The sequence below is a fragment of the Pipra filicauda genome, unplaced genomic scaffold (genome assembly GCF_003945595.2).
Source record: "Pipra filicauda isolate LSUMZ 115617 unplaced genomic scaffold, ASM394559v2 scaffold128_size5466820_pilon, whole genome shotgun sequence".
Taxonomy (NCBI): domain Eukaryota; kingdom Metazoa; phylum Chordata; class Aves; order Passeriformes; family Pipridae; genus Pipra; species Pipra filicauda.
This window is the reverse complement of record NW_024103751.1, coordinates 4,099,308-4,112,322: the sequence shown is the minus strand read 5'-3', so window position 1 is coordinate 4,112,322 and position 13,015 is coordinate 4,099,308. Positions and strand designations below refer to the sequence as shown.

At 39.1% G+C, this 13,015-nt stretch overlaps 1 long non-coding RNA gene across 1 annotated transcript in view; it reads right to left on the bottom strand.

The window, feature by feature from the left end:
* Nucleotides 1-980: 980 nt before the first annotated feature.
* Nucleotides 981-13,015, bottom strand: part of LOC113999072 — a 13,698-nt gene continuing 1,663 nt past the window's right edge. Inside the window, exons 2-4 of the long non-coding RNA XR_005567062.1 lie at nucleotides 11,197-11,300; nucleotides 10,965-11,063; nucleotides 981-1,139 (exon numbers count right to left, since the gene is read on the bottom strand). This is a non-coding gene — a long non-coding RNA (uncharacterized LOC113999072). The remainder of the gene's footprint in view (nucleotides 1,140-10,964; nucleotides 11,064-11,196; nucleotides 11,301-13,015) is intronic.

The window sequence follows — 13,015 nt, the reverse complement described above, 5'->3', positions numbered from 1 at the left end:
GTGTGGGGACTGCCTGGAACATCTCTATACAAATACATATAAAGTGTTTCCACCTTTCAGTGCATCTTCTGATCTCAGCTACAGACCCAAACATGTTTCAGACATACCCAGGACAGCATTTTGAGAAAGAACAGGCAAAACGCTGCTACCATATATCCTATTTTTTCCAATATCTCAGTTTTCAATATAGAAGGACTGTAGCTGCTAAAGAAGAAAAAAAACTCATCAGCTGACCTTCTAAGCTAAAATTCTACTTATCCCAATCCTACAAAGTTTTTAAATCTATTTTTAAGACCTTAGGGTAGAGGATTATTTAAAAAATGCTGATAAAGAGGTTGTGAACACTATGACATAATATGAAGATTTATATTTGTTTACATGATATCTCCAAATCACCTCCTAGATCTCCCAGACTACTTATATCAGATGAATGAAAAACTGACAAATTTACTGGTTAAAATGACTATGACAGATTTTTAGTCATGTATCCATCTGACTAGTTAATGATAATCCAAGTCACTGAACTGAATTCTTGCTGCTAATTTTTGAATATTCTAAATGATGATACAAGTGACTAATAATAAGACAGATAGAGAAGCAGAAGATAGCCTTTATATCAGGATTTAACTTGATTGGGACAGGGTACTACATCATTTTGGATCTATTACTGAAAAATTTTGAGTCATGATTCTAACTAATGCAGTATCCATACCTATACATATTTCAAATACGTATGAAATTACTTATTTAAACAGATAAATACAGGAAGAATAAAAGAAAATTACGGAAAAGAGGGTAAAGGTTTTCATGGTTTACAGATAAATTACCAATAGAACATGTAAGTGCTAAAGGTACCTCTTTTAGAAAAACTGTATCATAAAAATACAAGTTTTGTAATTGAATTTTGAGCATGATAGAAATCTTAATACATGACTGTTAGATGAGCCACAGCAGGAACATGTATAAAAGGAGTTCTTATGTCAATACATTTTGTCTTCTTTTATTGCAAGATTAATACTCCTTAATTTAGACTGATTATAAATCTTTTTTAAAGGTGACTAATTTTTTTCCTTGTCCCCTCAAAAAGTTGTTTCAAAATCTTGCTTCTTTGATAGTTAGAAATTTCCTTCCAATGTCTTCTGTTGAAAGAAAATATAAAAAGAAAAAAAAACTTTAGAATTGTATAGATGTGTGGCTTAACCTAGAATATAACAATGCAACAATTGCTTCTTTTTCTTGAGTAAAGTAGGAAAAAAAGTCTCCAAAATATTTCTCTGATGCATAGAATTTCAGATGCAGTTGCACAAAATGAACTCATTAAACAGAAGTAGATATGATGTGGTCAAATCTGAAAAGGTAAGTCAATTCAACATTCTGACCTGTGAAACGAAATGGAATTAGGGTGAACTTCAGTAGCAAGATGCTGGATGCTGGAACTTGTCCATGACATATAGTATAAAAGGCAAATCTAAACATCAGTAAATATTTTGTAGAGATCAATAAAGTTTACTGATAACTAGTTAGAAGTGGTTTAGTTTGAAATGTTCCAGCAAGTTTTAAGAGCTGAAATATTCCTCTGTGAACATACCTACTTATTTACATGTGGCACCCAGAATGTACAGAGAACAGAGCAGTAAGCTCAGTGCCCATCAGTATCCTATGCTACACAACTCACATACATTTTTTTTTGAGCCTTTGACTGACTAAGAAGTATATTAACAGTTTACCAATTCATGTCCTAGTGTGTCTTATTCTAGTCTCTATATGCAATAAATTTTATTTTTAAAACACCTTCTATTCAAAAAACAATGATATAAAATGAACACTTTATAGAGGAAAAAGTATGACATGAACATCACTGTACGCTTATCTGCGGCTGCAACCCTGAGCTTTTACAGGCATATACTCAATTTTATTACATTATATGTCTTATTTTTGGCTTTTATTGTGAATTTTCTCTCAGTTGTCTTTTGAGACAAAAAAAGACTCAAAAAAACTATTTTCCAAAAAATCCCCAATCTTTTTTGTGCCAGAAAATCAAATACACAAACCTAGTACTTTATGCATGTGATACCACTGCAATATTTTTGCGCACACTTTACTCATGCTTCGGACTGTCATATCTCTACAACTCTGATAATACACCTGATGCAGATGCCATTTACTCATTTCAGCAACCTATTAAGGAAAAAAAATCCTAGTGCATCATGGCAGCAATAATGTTACTGGGGAGTGAGTAGTGGATGATAAGCAGAATGAGACACATAAAACTCTACCTCAAGGACAAAAAGCAGCATCTCTGATTTCAGGATAGCTTGGTGTTTAGTTGAAAAATTCTTCTTCCCTTGCCTTTTTTTTTAACTGAGAATGAACACGATCCATTTGTGCAGTAGAAAGGATGGAAAAGGGAATAATTTCTTAAACATCCTGGTTACAGTTTTACTACTCATCTAAGTTAAAGAACCTGTTTTTGTATAGCCTAAGCAAAATTTTATTTGCCTAAAGACTATTACAGACTATGCTTTATTTTTGATGGATCTAGTGATATCTATGAGTAATGTTGATAGCCTATTTTTGCAAAAGTTTCACGGAGTGATGAGGAATTGTTTCTGTTGGCATAATTTCTTAGCATCCCTTTTTCTTGGTTTTCGCTCAACACTGGTCTTACATCAGGGCAATCAGTGAGTGCAGATTGCTTTGGAAAACAGAAATAGCTGTGTTGCTGACACCAGCATCCTCCTTCAAGGAGGACCTTTAAGAAGTGAGATCAATGGCTTTAAAATATAAAACTTTGGACCTTAGAGAACAAATGAGTCGGTTTAAATGTTCTGCATATGTAACTCAGAGTATGAAATGGATCACCAACGATGGAGACTGCAGTTGTCTGTCCTAATTATGGTATTTAAATGCATTCTCTTTCATGACACTATTTTTACAAATTTACAGATTTTCAAATTTGTAAGAATTGATAGGTTATCAGCCTTTAGCAAACCATCAATGCAATCGTGTTTCTCTCAATTATACATAATTTCTTCTTGTTAAAGCCCCTGTGTTTTATTTGAGAGTTGCCTTATTTATTGTGAGCCAATAATACATTGAATTCTGTGTCCACTGGCATATTATCTTGTTGAACCATCCAATTAAATATGATAATGTTGAATACACTGACATAGTTAAACACTCAGGTGAACGAGCAATTCACTGTGAAGTGCAGAAATATTTAAAGTCATCTATGTGCCTTCAAGCAATCTGTTTTATGTAAGAGAACACTTCAGGAATCAGAGAATGATATGTCTTAAAAGACAAAAATATTGCAACTTTCAAAGCATAAACTGCATGGCTGAAAACTATAGCTTTTGAGAAGATTGAAACCCCAAATAAAGAAGTGAAGCACACTATTTTATTGTCTGAGTAATAGGCACAAAAGTAACGCATTACAGTCAACTTGAAATCATAACATGAATTAGCAGCAATATTTTGGCCTCTGGATTATTTTATTTTCTTTCTGGAGTAAAAAATCACATTTATCTGATATGAATGTTTATTTCTGGAGAATACCCCACTGCAGAGGGCTGAGAGGTTTTCTGTGAGATTATGTAAAGTAAATATGTCCTGAGGTGAAACTTTTGCATCTAAACTAATGTAATTCTCCATTGAAGAATGTACCTGTGAAACTTAATGAGAAACTAGTGTTACATGCTCAGTACATGGAGTTTCAAAAGTCTATAACTAAATCACATCAAAATCAATTTTCTCCAGAACACTCAAAAGCACTTCTCCTTAGTGCTGTTTCCCTGCTAAATTTAAACTTTCATCCCCCAGCTGTTTTGGCTGTAGAATGATTATAAAAAAATGTGATGATAATTGTTTACCGTCAAGAGTGTCTTTCCTCAATTTTTACATACTTGAAAAGCCTAAACTTTTTTCTCCTTCAAACTTTGGAAAAGAATTAAGAAAAACTACAGGCAAAGTCAAACAAATAAAAAAAACCCTGAAAAAAAGCCCAGTGCATATTGGCCAAAAGTAGAAGTTTGAAAACTTCAGTCTGAGTTGAAAGGTTCAAGAATTATTGAATACTGATGTCATCAGGTTAGACTACAAGCCATTATTCAATTTGATACTCAGCTATTACTTCTACTGCTATTGATTATTTTACTACTGGAGGAGTGCTGGATTGAATTCAATTGGCAGATCGTCACTAGGCATTCCAGTTGGAATGAAACCAAAACCACTGGCTCCCCAATTTTTTTCACAACTTGTAAAGTATCCCAAAGACCCTACAAAGACCTTATTTAAAAGTGGGACATGGGTTTTAGTTTCACTTAAAACTGTGGGAAAAAAAATATTCACATTTAGCTCTCAAAAAGGATTTACTTAATGGGGCAAGGTCTGTGATTATTTTATGGATTTTCTGAGAAGCAAAAGAAATCTGTAGTTTTAACATAAAATATGAAAGGAAACATGATGTTTGTAACTAGATACTGTTGAAATGCTTTATCCAAGTCTTATATTCAAAATGAAACCTTTGCTGATATAGGAACTGATGCAAGAAACATCAGCTGAGATGAAAACATTATTACTCATCTGTTTGCCATACCATGTCATTTTTTCTTTAGAGGACATTTTCCAACACCTTACATATAGGATAAGAGATTTTTATGTTCATCCAACATTTCAAGGCAAACTCGAAAAAGAGAAACAATTTAGTCTTAGCACATAGTTTCCAAGACTCTAAAAGCAGATGAATTTATTTTCCTAACCTTTCTGTGTTTGTAATGGAAAACAACTTTTCTGCTACTATAATATAACACATTTTTTGACCATTTGGCCATGTATTAACATTTTTCTGACACTGGAGACCTTTCTCCACTCCTTATTCAACAGTCCTTGTTCCTGTACAATCTATTTTAGTAATGCAAAACCTGTAAGGAACTTGGGGCTAAGCATCTGCAGTTGCTTTAGTTTGAAGGTTGTACTAATCTCCGGGAATATGCTGACATCATTCACTTCAGATATAACCCCTGCATAAGTATGATGGAAAAAGGTTTCACATAAATACATGCTGAAAAGAGAAAACAAGTTTTCAAAAAATCTTGGGAGGAGAATGCATTCTGAAGGTGTTGAGAGGGAAAAAAAGAAACAAGTTAACTGAAACATTGCATAACTAAATGATTCATACAATAGAGATCATGTCAACAAAGACCGTGCTTGTAAAATTAAAAGCCATTTCAATTCATGTTCACTTAACTAAGATTATGCAAAGTGTACCATTAAAGCCCTTTCTATTGTGGTCTATAATTTATAATATCATAATGCCTAGGAGTCCTAGTCACATAGTAAAGCACCACTCTGCACCTCGTTGTGCAGCCAGGGAAAGAAACCGTATTTTAACACTGCCTCTGATAAATGTATGCTCTTGAAGTATGGATAGATACTAACCAATTAAAGCACACAAATTTTTAGGAGAGGTGTGTTAGACAATCACCTCACATAGGAACCTAGGAATTACTATATTCAACCAAATCAAGAGTACACTAGTTTGCTTCCGGAAATAGTGCTGCATGACCTAGCAAATGGTATAAGAATCAAAAAACAAAGCCCTTCAAATTTAAGAAATTAATAACTATGCAATTTTCCGTACTGCCATATTACTTCCATATTTACTTAGTCTGACCTCCTGTCAATACTTTGACATTAGCACATTCAGTTCTGTGCTGTTGTTTTACCTATTGTTCCTTTCTTTGCTATCTGCTTACATGTATAACATTCATGCTTAGGGCATACACTGCGGGTGCCCAGCACCCCTGGCATGCACTGCGGGCGCCTGGCCCCCCCTGGGGCAGCCCCTGGGCACCCAACCCCAAAGGGGGAGTTTTGCCAGCGAGGACTGCGCCCTCGTGGGAGAGAAGAGGGAGAACCTTGGAGCACACAGAGGTTTGGTAGTCCGGTTTGGGGGAGGGGTGGGATGTTGGGTGGGTTGTGGGGGTCCTCGGGCTGGCAGGAGGCCAGGCGGGGTAGTCCCATATGGAGTGTATGGTGTGTTGCGGGTGAGCAGTGCATGGGAAGATAGGTGGTAACATGACTGGGGGGAGGATAAGGTCAGGGTGGATAGTGGGTTGATCTGGGGAGTTGGAGGGGTCTCGGCCAGGCTGGGGCCTTGGGAAATACCCATGCCCCAGGTGGGTGCAGGGGCTGAAACGATTTATTTTTGGCTCACCTGCAGCTACTGCCCAGGTTCGGTATGTCTTGGATATATTTACTGTGTCCTGAATGGATGGTCAGGACAAAGGGATGTTCCTGGGTATTTCCCAAAGATTGGTGGCAGAAAAGTAGGGGGGTGAATGGCTTGCCCCAATCCACTTTAGTGGAAAGAAGTCTGTGTACCCCTTTGCAGTTGCGAGCTATGCTGTTGATGGTACATGCCTCGACAGGGTCTCCCATGCCAGATAGGTCAAAACCACAGGGTCAGACACAATATATCCACGGGCAGGATGAGCCCGCTAGCCTTCTGGCAGTCATCCTAGGAGAAGGACAGCTCTAATCCCAAACCCGGGCAGATGGAGCTCGCTTAGCCCCGTAAGGCCATCCATCTAAGAGAAGGTCACTCTAATCAAACCTGCGTCCTGAGGACCTCACTGCCACTGTCCAAGCTCGCTCGGCCCTGGCAGATGAATCTTAGGATCAAAGGGTGGGCCCAGTTCCGTGCATACTGCATCTCACCTAAAAAATCCATTGCGCAGGCTTGAAGGCTTTACCCACATTCACAAAGCCCTGTAGCGACAGGTAAGGATTGAAACGGCAGGTGAAAGGTGCACTGGAAGCCGCAGACCCAACCCTGCATGCAGGCGGTTCAGGATATTGGTCATTTGAGACTGACCGGAGATGACAGTCTCTTGGGGCAGCACCCTGAATGACCAAGCAGCCTTTCCAAGGACAGCACTGCTTGCTCCACTCGGAGAGGGGCCTAGAAAAGGTGGCCTAAACAAAGCTCATCTCCACATTTCACCCAGTTGGTTAACCGCAGGCCAACGACATCTTCTACTAATGCAGTCACACAAAGATCAAGAGACAAAGGCATGCACCTGCCTCCAAAGGTGTACCTAAATTAACTCTAGCATGCTGGAACATCAGAACCATGCTTGATTCTGCGAATAGTGGATGCCCTGAGCATCCTAATCGCCCACGAACTATCACGTCTCAACACCAACATAGCTGCTCTCAGTGAAGTTCACCTTCACGAGGAAGGCAGCCTCAGAGAACATGGTGCCGGTTACACACCCTTTTGGTCAGGTAAACCCAGAACTGAAAAGCATCTCTCAGGAGTTGGCTTCATGATTTAAAACTCTATTGTTCCTAATCTCGAAAATCTGCCGACTGGTCATTCTGACTGCATTATCTCCCTATGTCTTCCACTACACAACAAGCAACATGTTGTCCTCTTTAGTATATGTGCCCCAACTCTCCCAACTGACCCTGCCGAAAAAGATAAATTTTACACTGACCTGTACCACCTTACCCAAAAGGTTCCTGCAGATGATAAGATCATTATCCTTAGTGATTTCAACACCAGAGTAGGAAAGAACTTTGAATCCTGGAAAGGAGTATTAGGCAAGCATGAGGTTGGAAACTGCAAAGATAATGGTCGCCTTCTGCTAGAATTCTGTGCGGAGCAACAGCTCACCATCACTAATATTATCTTTCAACAGAAAAATAGCCTGAAGACAACCTGGATGCATCCTAGATCTGAGCATTGGCATCTCATTGATTATGTCATGGTGCGATGGAGAGATGTTCACAATGTCCATCATATCTGTGTGATGCCTAGTGCAGAATGCCAAACAGACCATCGGCTTGTGCGCTGCAAACTTAACTTCAATCTTAAGTTCAAACCTAAAAGGGGTGGTATCCCAAAGAGGACACTCCAAGTTAACAGTCTCCAATCAGCCACAGTGAGAGACAGATTCCAGGCAAATCTTCAAACTAGGCTCGAAAATCATTCTATAGATTCTATAGATCCCTCTCCGGAAACACTCTGGCACCATATTAAAACCGGCATCCAGCAGTCCTCTGAAGAATCCTTAGGGTTCTCCTTCAAGAAGAACAAGGACTGATGAAAACAATCAAGATATCCAGGAATTGTTGAGGAAGAAGAGAACTGCTCATCAAGCACACCTTGCACTGCCTTCCTGTCACGTAAGAAAAGCAGCCTTTCGTCTTGCATGCAGCAAGCTCCAACAGAAACTCTGTGACATCCAGAATGAGTGGTGGATCAATCTAGCAGAAAAAAAACCAATTATGCGCAGATAAAAGTGATCACAAAGGATTCTATGAGGCCTTGAAAACAGCATACGGGCCTACATACCAGGTCCAAAGCCCTCCACTCAGCGCTGATGGTCAAATGCTTCTAACAGATAAAACCTCCATTCTGACTCGTTGGTCTGAACACTTTCAGACTCTTTTCAGTACCAACCGTGTAGTCCAAGACTCAGCAATTCAGTCCATCTCACAACAACCGGTGAAGACTGAAATGAATATTGCCCCCACTTTGGGAGAAACTCTTAAGGCAGGTGGGGTTGATGGAATTCCACCTGAAATCTAGAAACATGGGGGCCTTGCACTCCATGCTAAATTTCACGAGTTTGTGGTGCGCTGTTGGGAACTTGGCGAACTCCCATCAGACCTTTGTGATACAGTCATCATCACTTTGTATAAGAAGAAAGGAATTAAATCAGACTGTTCAAATTACCGTGGTATTACTCTGCTCTCCATTGCTGACAAAATCCTGGCAAGAATACTCTTGAACAGATTAATACCCGCTATAGCAGAAGGAATTCTACCTGAAAGCCAATGTGGTTTTAGAACCAACAGAAGTACCACAGAGATGGTATTTGTTCTCAGACAACTGCAATAAAAGTGTAGGGAACAGAATAAAGGTCTCTATGTAACCTTTGTTGATCTCACTAAGGCATTCGATACTGTGAGCAGAAAAAGTCAATGGCAGATTTTGGAACATTTAGGATGTCCCCCAAAGTTCCTTAAAATGATCATCTCACTTCATAAGGATCAGCGCGGCCAAGTCAGATATGGCAATGCACTTTCTGAGCCCTTTCTAATAACCAGTGGTGTGAAACAAGGCTGTGTTCTTGCACCAACCCTATTCACAGTCTTTTTCAGCATGATGCTCCAAAGGGCCGCGGCAGACCTCGATGATCAGGACGGTATCTACATTTGATATCGTACTGATGGAAGCCTTTTCAACCTAAGGCGACTGAAGGCCCACACTAAGACCTTAAACCATCTTGTCCAGGAGCTGCTCTATGCTGTTGATGCCACCCTTGTGGCCCACACAGAAACAGCTCTGCAGCGTTTAACATCCTGCTTTGCAGATGCTGCTGAACTCTTTGGTCTGGAAGTCAGCTTAAAGAAGACAGAAGTTCTCCATCAACCAGCACCTCAGGAAGTGTTCCATCATCCCCATATCACCATTGGCCAACCAGAGCTCAAATCAGTCCAGCAGTTTAATTACCTAGGTAGCCTCATCTCCTCGGATGGTAAGATTGACAGAGAGATAGACAACAGATTAGCAAAGGCATATAGTGCTTTTGGAAAACTCCATAAAAGAGTATGGTGTAATAAACACTTGAAGAAAAGTACCAAGATCAGTGTTTACAAAGCCATTGTGCTGTCTACTCTCTTATATGGTTCCTAATCATGGGTCATTATCGCCACCACCTGCGTCTCCTAGAACGCTTCCATCAACGCTGTCTCCGTACAATCCTAAACATCCACTGGTCAGATTATGTGACCAATACATCTGTTCTAGAACAAGCAACAGTTACAAGTATTGAGACCATGTTGCTGAGAACACAGCTGTGCTGGGCAGGGCACGTCTCCAGGATGAAGGACCACCGCCTCCCTAAGATCTTGCTTTATGGTGAACTTGCCACCGGCTGCCGCAAGAGAGGAACCCTGAAGAAAAGATACAAGGACTCCCTGAAGCAACATCTCAGCCTTGGCCATATTGATCAAATTGGGAGACCTGGAGACACACCATCTATAACGCTGCTGCTTCCTTTGAGAATGCACGCAGGATCACTCTCGAGGAGAAAAGACAATGCAGAAAGAACTGTGTCTTGCAGAATTTACCACCTAAGGAGTCTTTCTGCTGTGCCTTTTGCAATCGGATATGTCTATCTTTTATTGGCCTTATTAACCACCAGCACGCTTGTAACAAATGCGGATAGAGCCTTTCCCAAATCTTTGTTTGTGAAGCCCAGCCATGATAACATTCATGCTTAATGTCTTTGGCTTCAGAGCCTGCTAGCACTCAGGCTAACTGCACATCCTAGGAAAGGGTTGAACAGGATATGCAGATGAATGAACAAGAGCCACAGAGAGAGTTTTAATTGATGGGCCTTAATTTCATTAGTTTACCACTGAAGGAGGGGCATAGTAAACTACAGCTAATGGCAATATGCCAAGCATTTGTTTGGAGTCTGGTGCCAAGTTAGAAGTTCCTGCCTTGGTGGACCTGTGATCAGTCTCTGTGAGCTACCCCTTTAGTTTTCAGCTTAAATTTGCATTCTTATGCCATTTTCACGCAAAGAGGGTTACCATAGATGGATTCCAGATCTTCTTTTTTCCATGTCACTTCAGACCAGCTAGCAGTAATAGAGAAGGAATTTTTTTCTGATCCCTAAATTAATTATTAGGCAGACCTATAGCACCACATAAGAGTGAAAGAATGAGAGAGAAATTCTACTGTAATTTTTGGTTATTAATTTCTAAATCCTAAGATTTATGTAACCACTTAAAAATATTTCAGCCATATAGAGCAGTGTGTGCAGTTTTGGGCTCCATAGCACAGGAAAGACATTAAGATTCTGGAACACTTGTCCCATGCAAAATGACTAAGAGAGCTGGACTTGTCCATTGTGGGGAATATGTAGTTTCAGCAGCCCTACCAGCAGCCCACTGTGTACCTATGAGGTAGTAATCAAGAAGACTAATCCAGATTCTTTGCAGTAGCACATTGGTTGGAAGATGAGAGGCAAGGACCTAAACTGGAGCAAGAGAAGAGATAAGGAAAAGCATTTTCACCATGAATACAGTAAAGTAATAAAATAAGCTACCTGGAAAGCAGGCCTCCAAGCTCCATCCTTAGAGGTTTTCATGACATAGTGAGACACAACCAACCTTGAGCAATCTCACTTGACATCAGAGTTGGCCCTGCTGTGAGCTAAAGGTCTCTTCCAAACTGAGGTCTCTTCCAAACTGAATTTTCCTACGGTGCTCTGACCCTAAATGAGGATTTGAAGCACGTACCCATATTAACAATCCAACTGAAAACTAGCACAACACAGATCTTACTCAATATTTGACCCTAAAGACCCAAACAGCATAAGATAATAAAAGTAGGCAATACAGGCCAAAAATTTTTTATATTTTATATATATTTTTTTTAACAATAATGACACTGCTTCAGAAGGGAATTGTGCTAGGCATAGGGATAGGCTAGACAGACACAGCTATGCTGTATTCCTTCATAGCACCTAACTGTGCTTTTAGATACAGTAGATTCTTTAGAACTCGTTCTGTTGTCTTTGACACACTGCTTTGACACATTGGTCAGTGTAGGTACATCTGAAAAAATAATGACATTTTTAAAGTGTAAATGCCTATTAGTCACCCAGTGCTCTTGGAATTTCAAGGAGCAGGGTACACAAAAGTCTGCATCTTGGTCCTCTGAGAAACTAAGTGGTCTTACACTTCTAAAGCATTTAGGCTGTCATGAGAACAACACTATTAGACTTTCAGATAAAAAGTTGCTACAGTATATTAAAATTCAGCATGCTGCATTATAAGTTTAGTAAATATGATGATGAGTACATAAATTCATTTAAAAAAAAGTTTGTTTAAAGTTTATTAAGGATTTAAAATGAAAGAAAGCATTGTGTTTCTGTTGTAGTGCCAATCATTTATTTTCGGTGCTGTGGAATATTGTATGAAATATATTTTCAAGAATGGCTATTTGGACTTGATCTTCCTCACTGGAACTTCAGAAAGGACCAACTTCCTGCCTGATGATGATTAGCACAGAATATAGTTTGCTGTTTTATGGGAAACCTTTATTGCAGTTTATACAGGCTGTTTTTCAGACTATTGCAAGCAACTATTGTCTATCAAAATCAAGGCAGACGTAACATGGAAGGACTCGGAATTAACTCCAACAGGTGTGCAAATACATTTTGATAGGAAACAATTTTCAGCTTTTTTTTTGTATTTTGTATTTCACCTCTCTCTCTCTCTTTTTTTAGTTTTGATGTTTTGTTGGTTTTTTTTGTACTCCATACTGCAGTGTTGGCTCATGGATAGCTAGATGCAAAATGAGACTGACATGTTGGACACATGGATATCAAGGATGTGGTTTCCTTAGCAACAGTAACCACATAAAAGGTCTCAGAACTTACTCATGGGACATTTCAGTTTTTCATATAAAATGAATACTGGTGGTGAATATGATTGGTTCAATAGTACAGTGAAAGTATCACAGAACTGTAATATAATAAAGTATTCAACTCTTTTATTTTCTGAAACCAGATATCACACAAGAATATTATCTTTATATCATGGAGAAGAGAAACTTGAGGACACGAGAGGCATTAAATCCAGCAGAATTTTGCTGCTTCAAAAAGTTTGTAATTATTTACTGTTAGTTTTACCTAAGATTACAAATGTATGATCTATATCAGCAAGAAGTGAAACTGCATCAAAATCTACATACAATCAGACTGACTCAGATTAAAGCATAGCACAAAAACTGTATGTATCTCAAAATTTTGGTCTAGAATTGTTTCAGTATTTTACAGCACTTAGGGTTTCCTTTATCTATAAATACAGCAAACAGATTTGCTAAAGACAAAACTGTTGATAGAGGAGTCATGTAGTAGGATTAAAGAGAAGGAGCACAGTTCTAGACTGAGATCTGGCACTGCGAGGAAACTTTGGAAGAAAA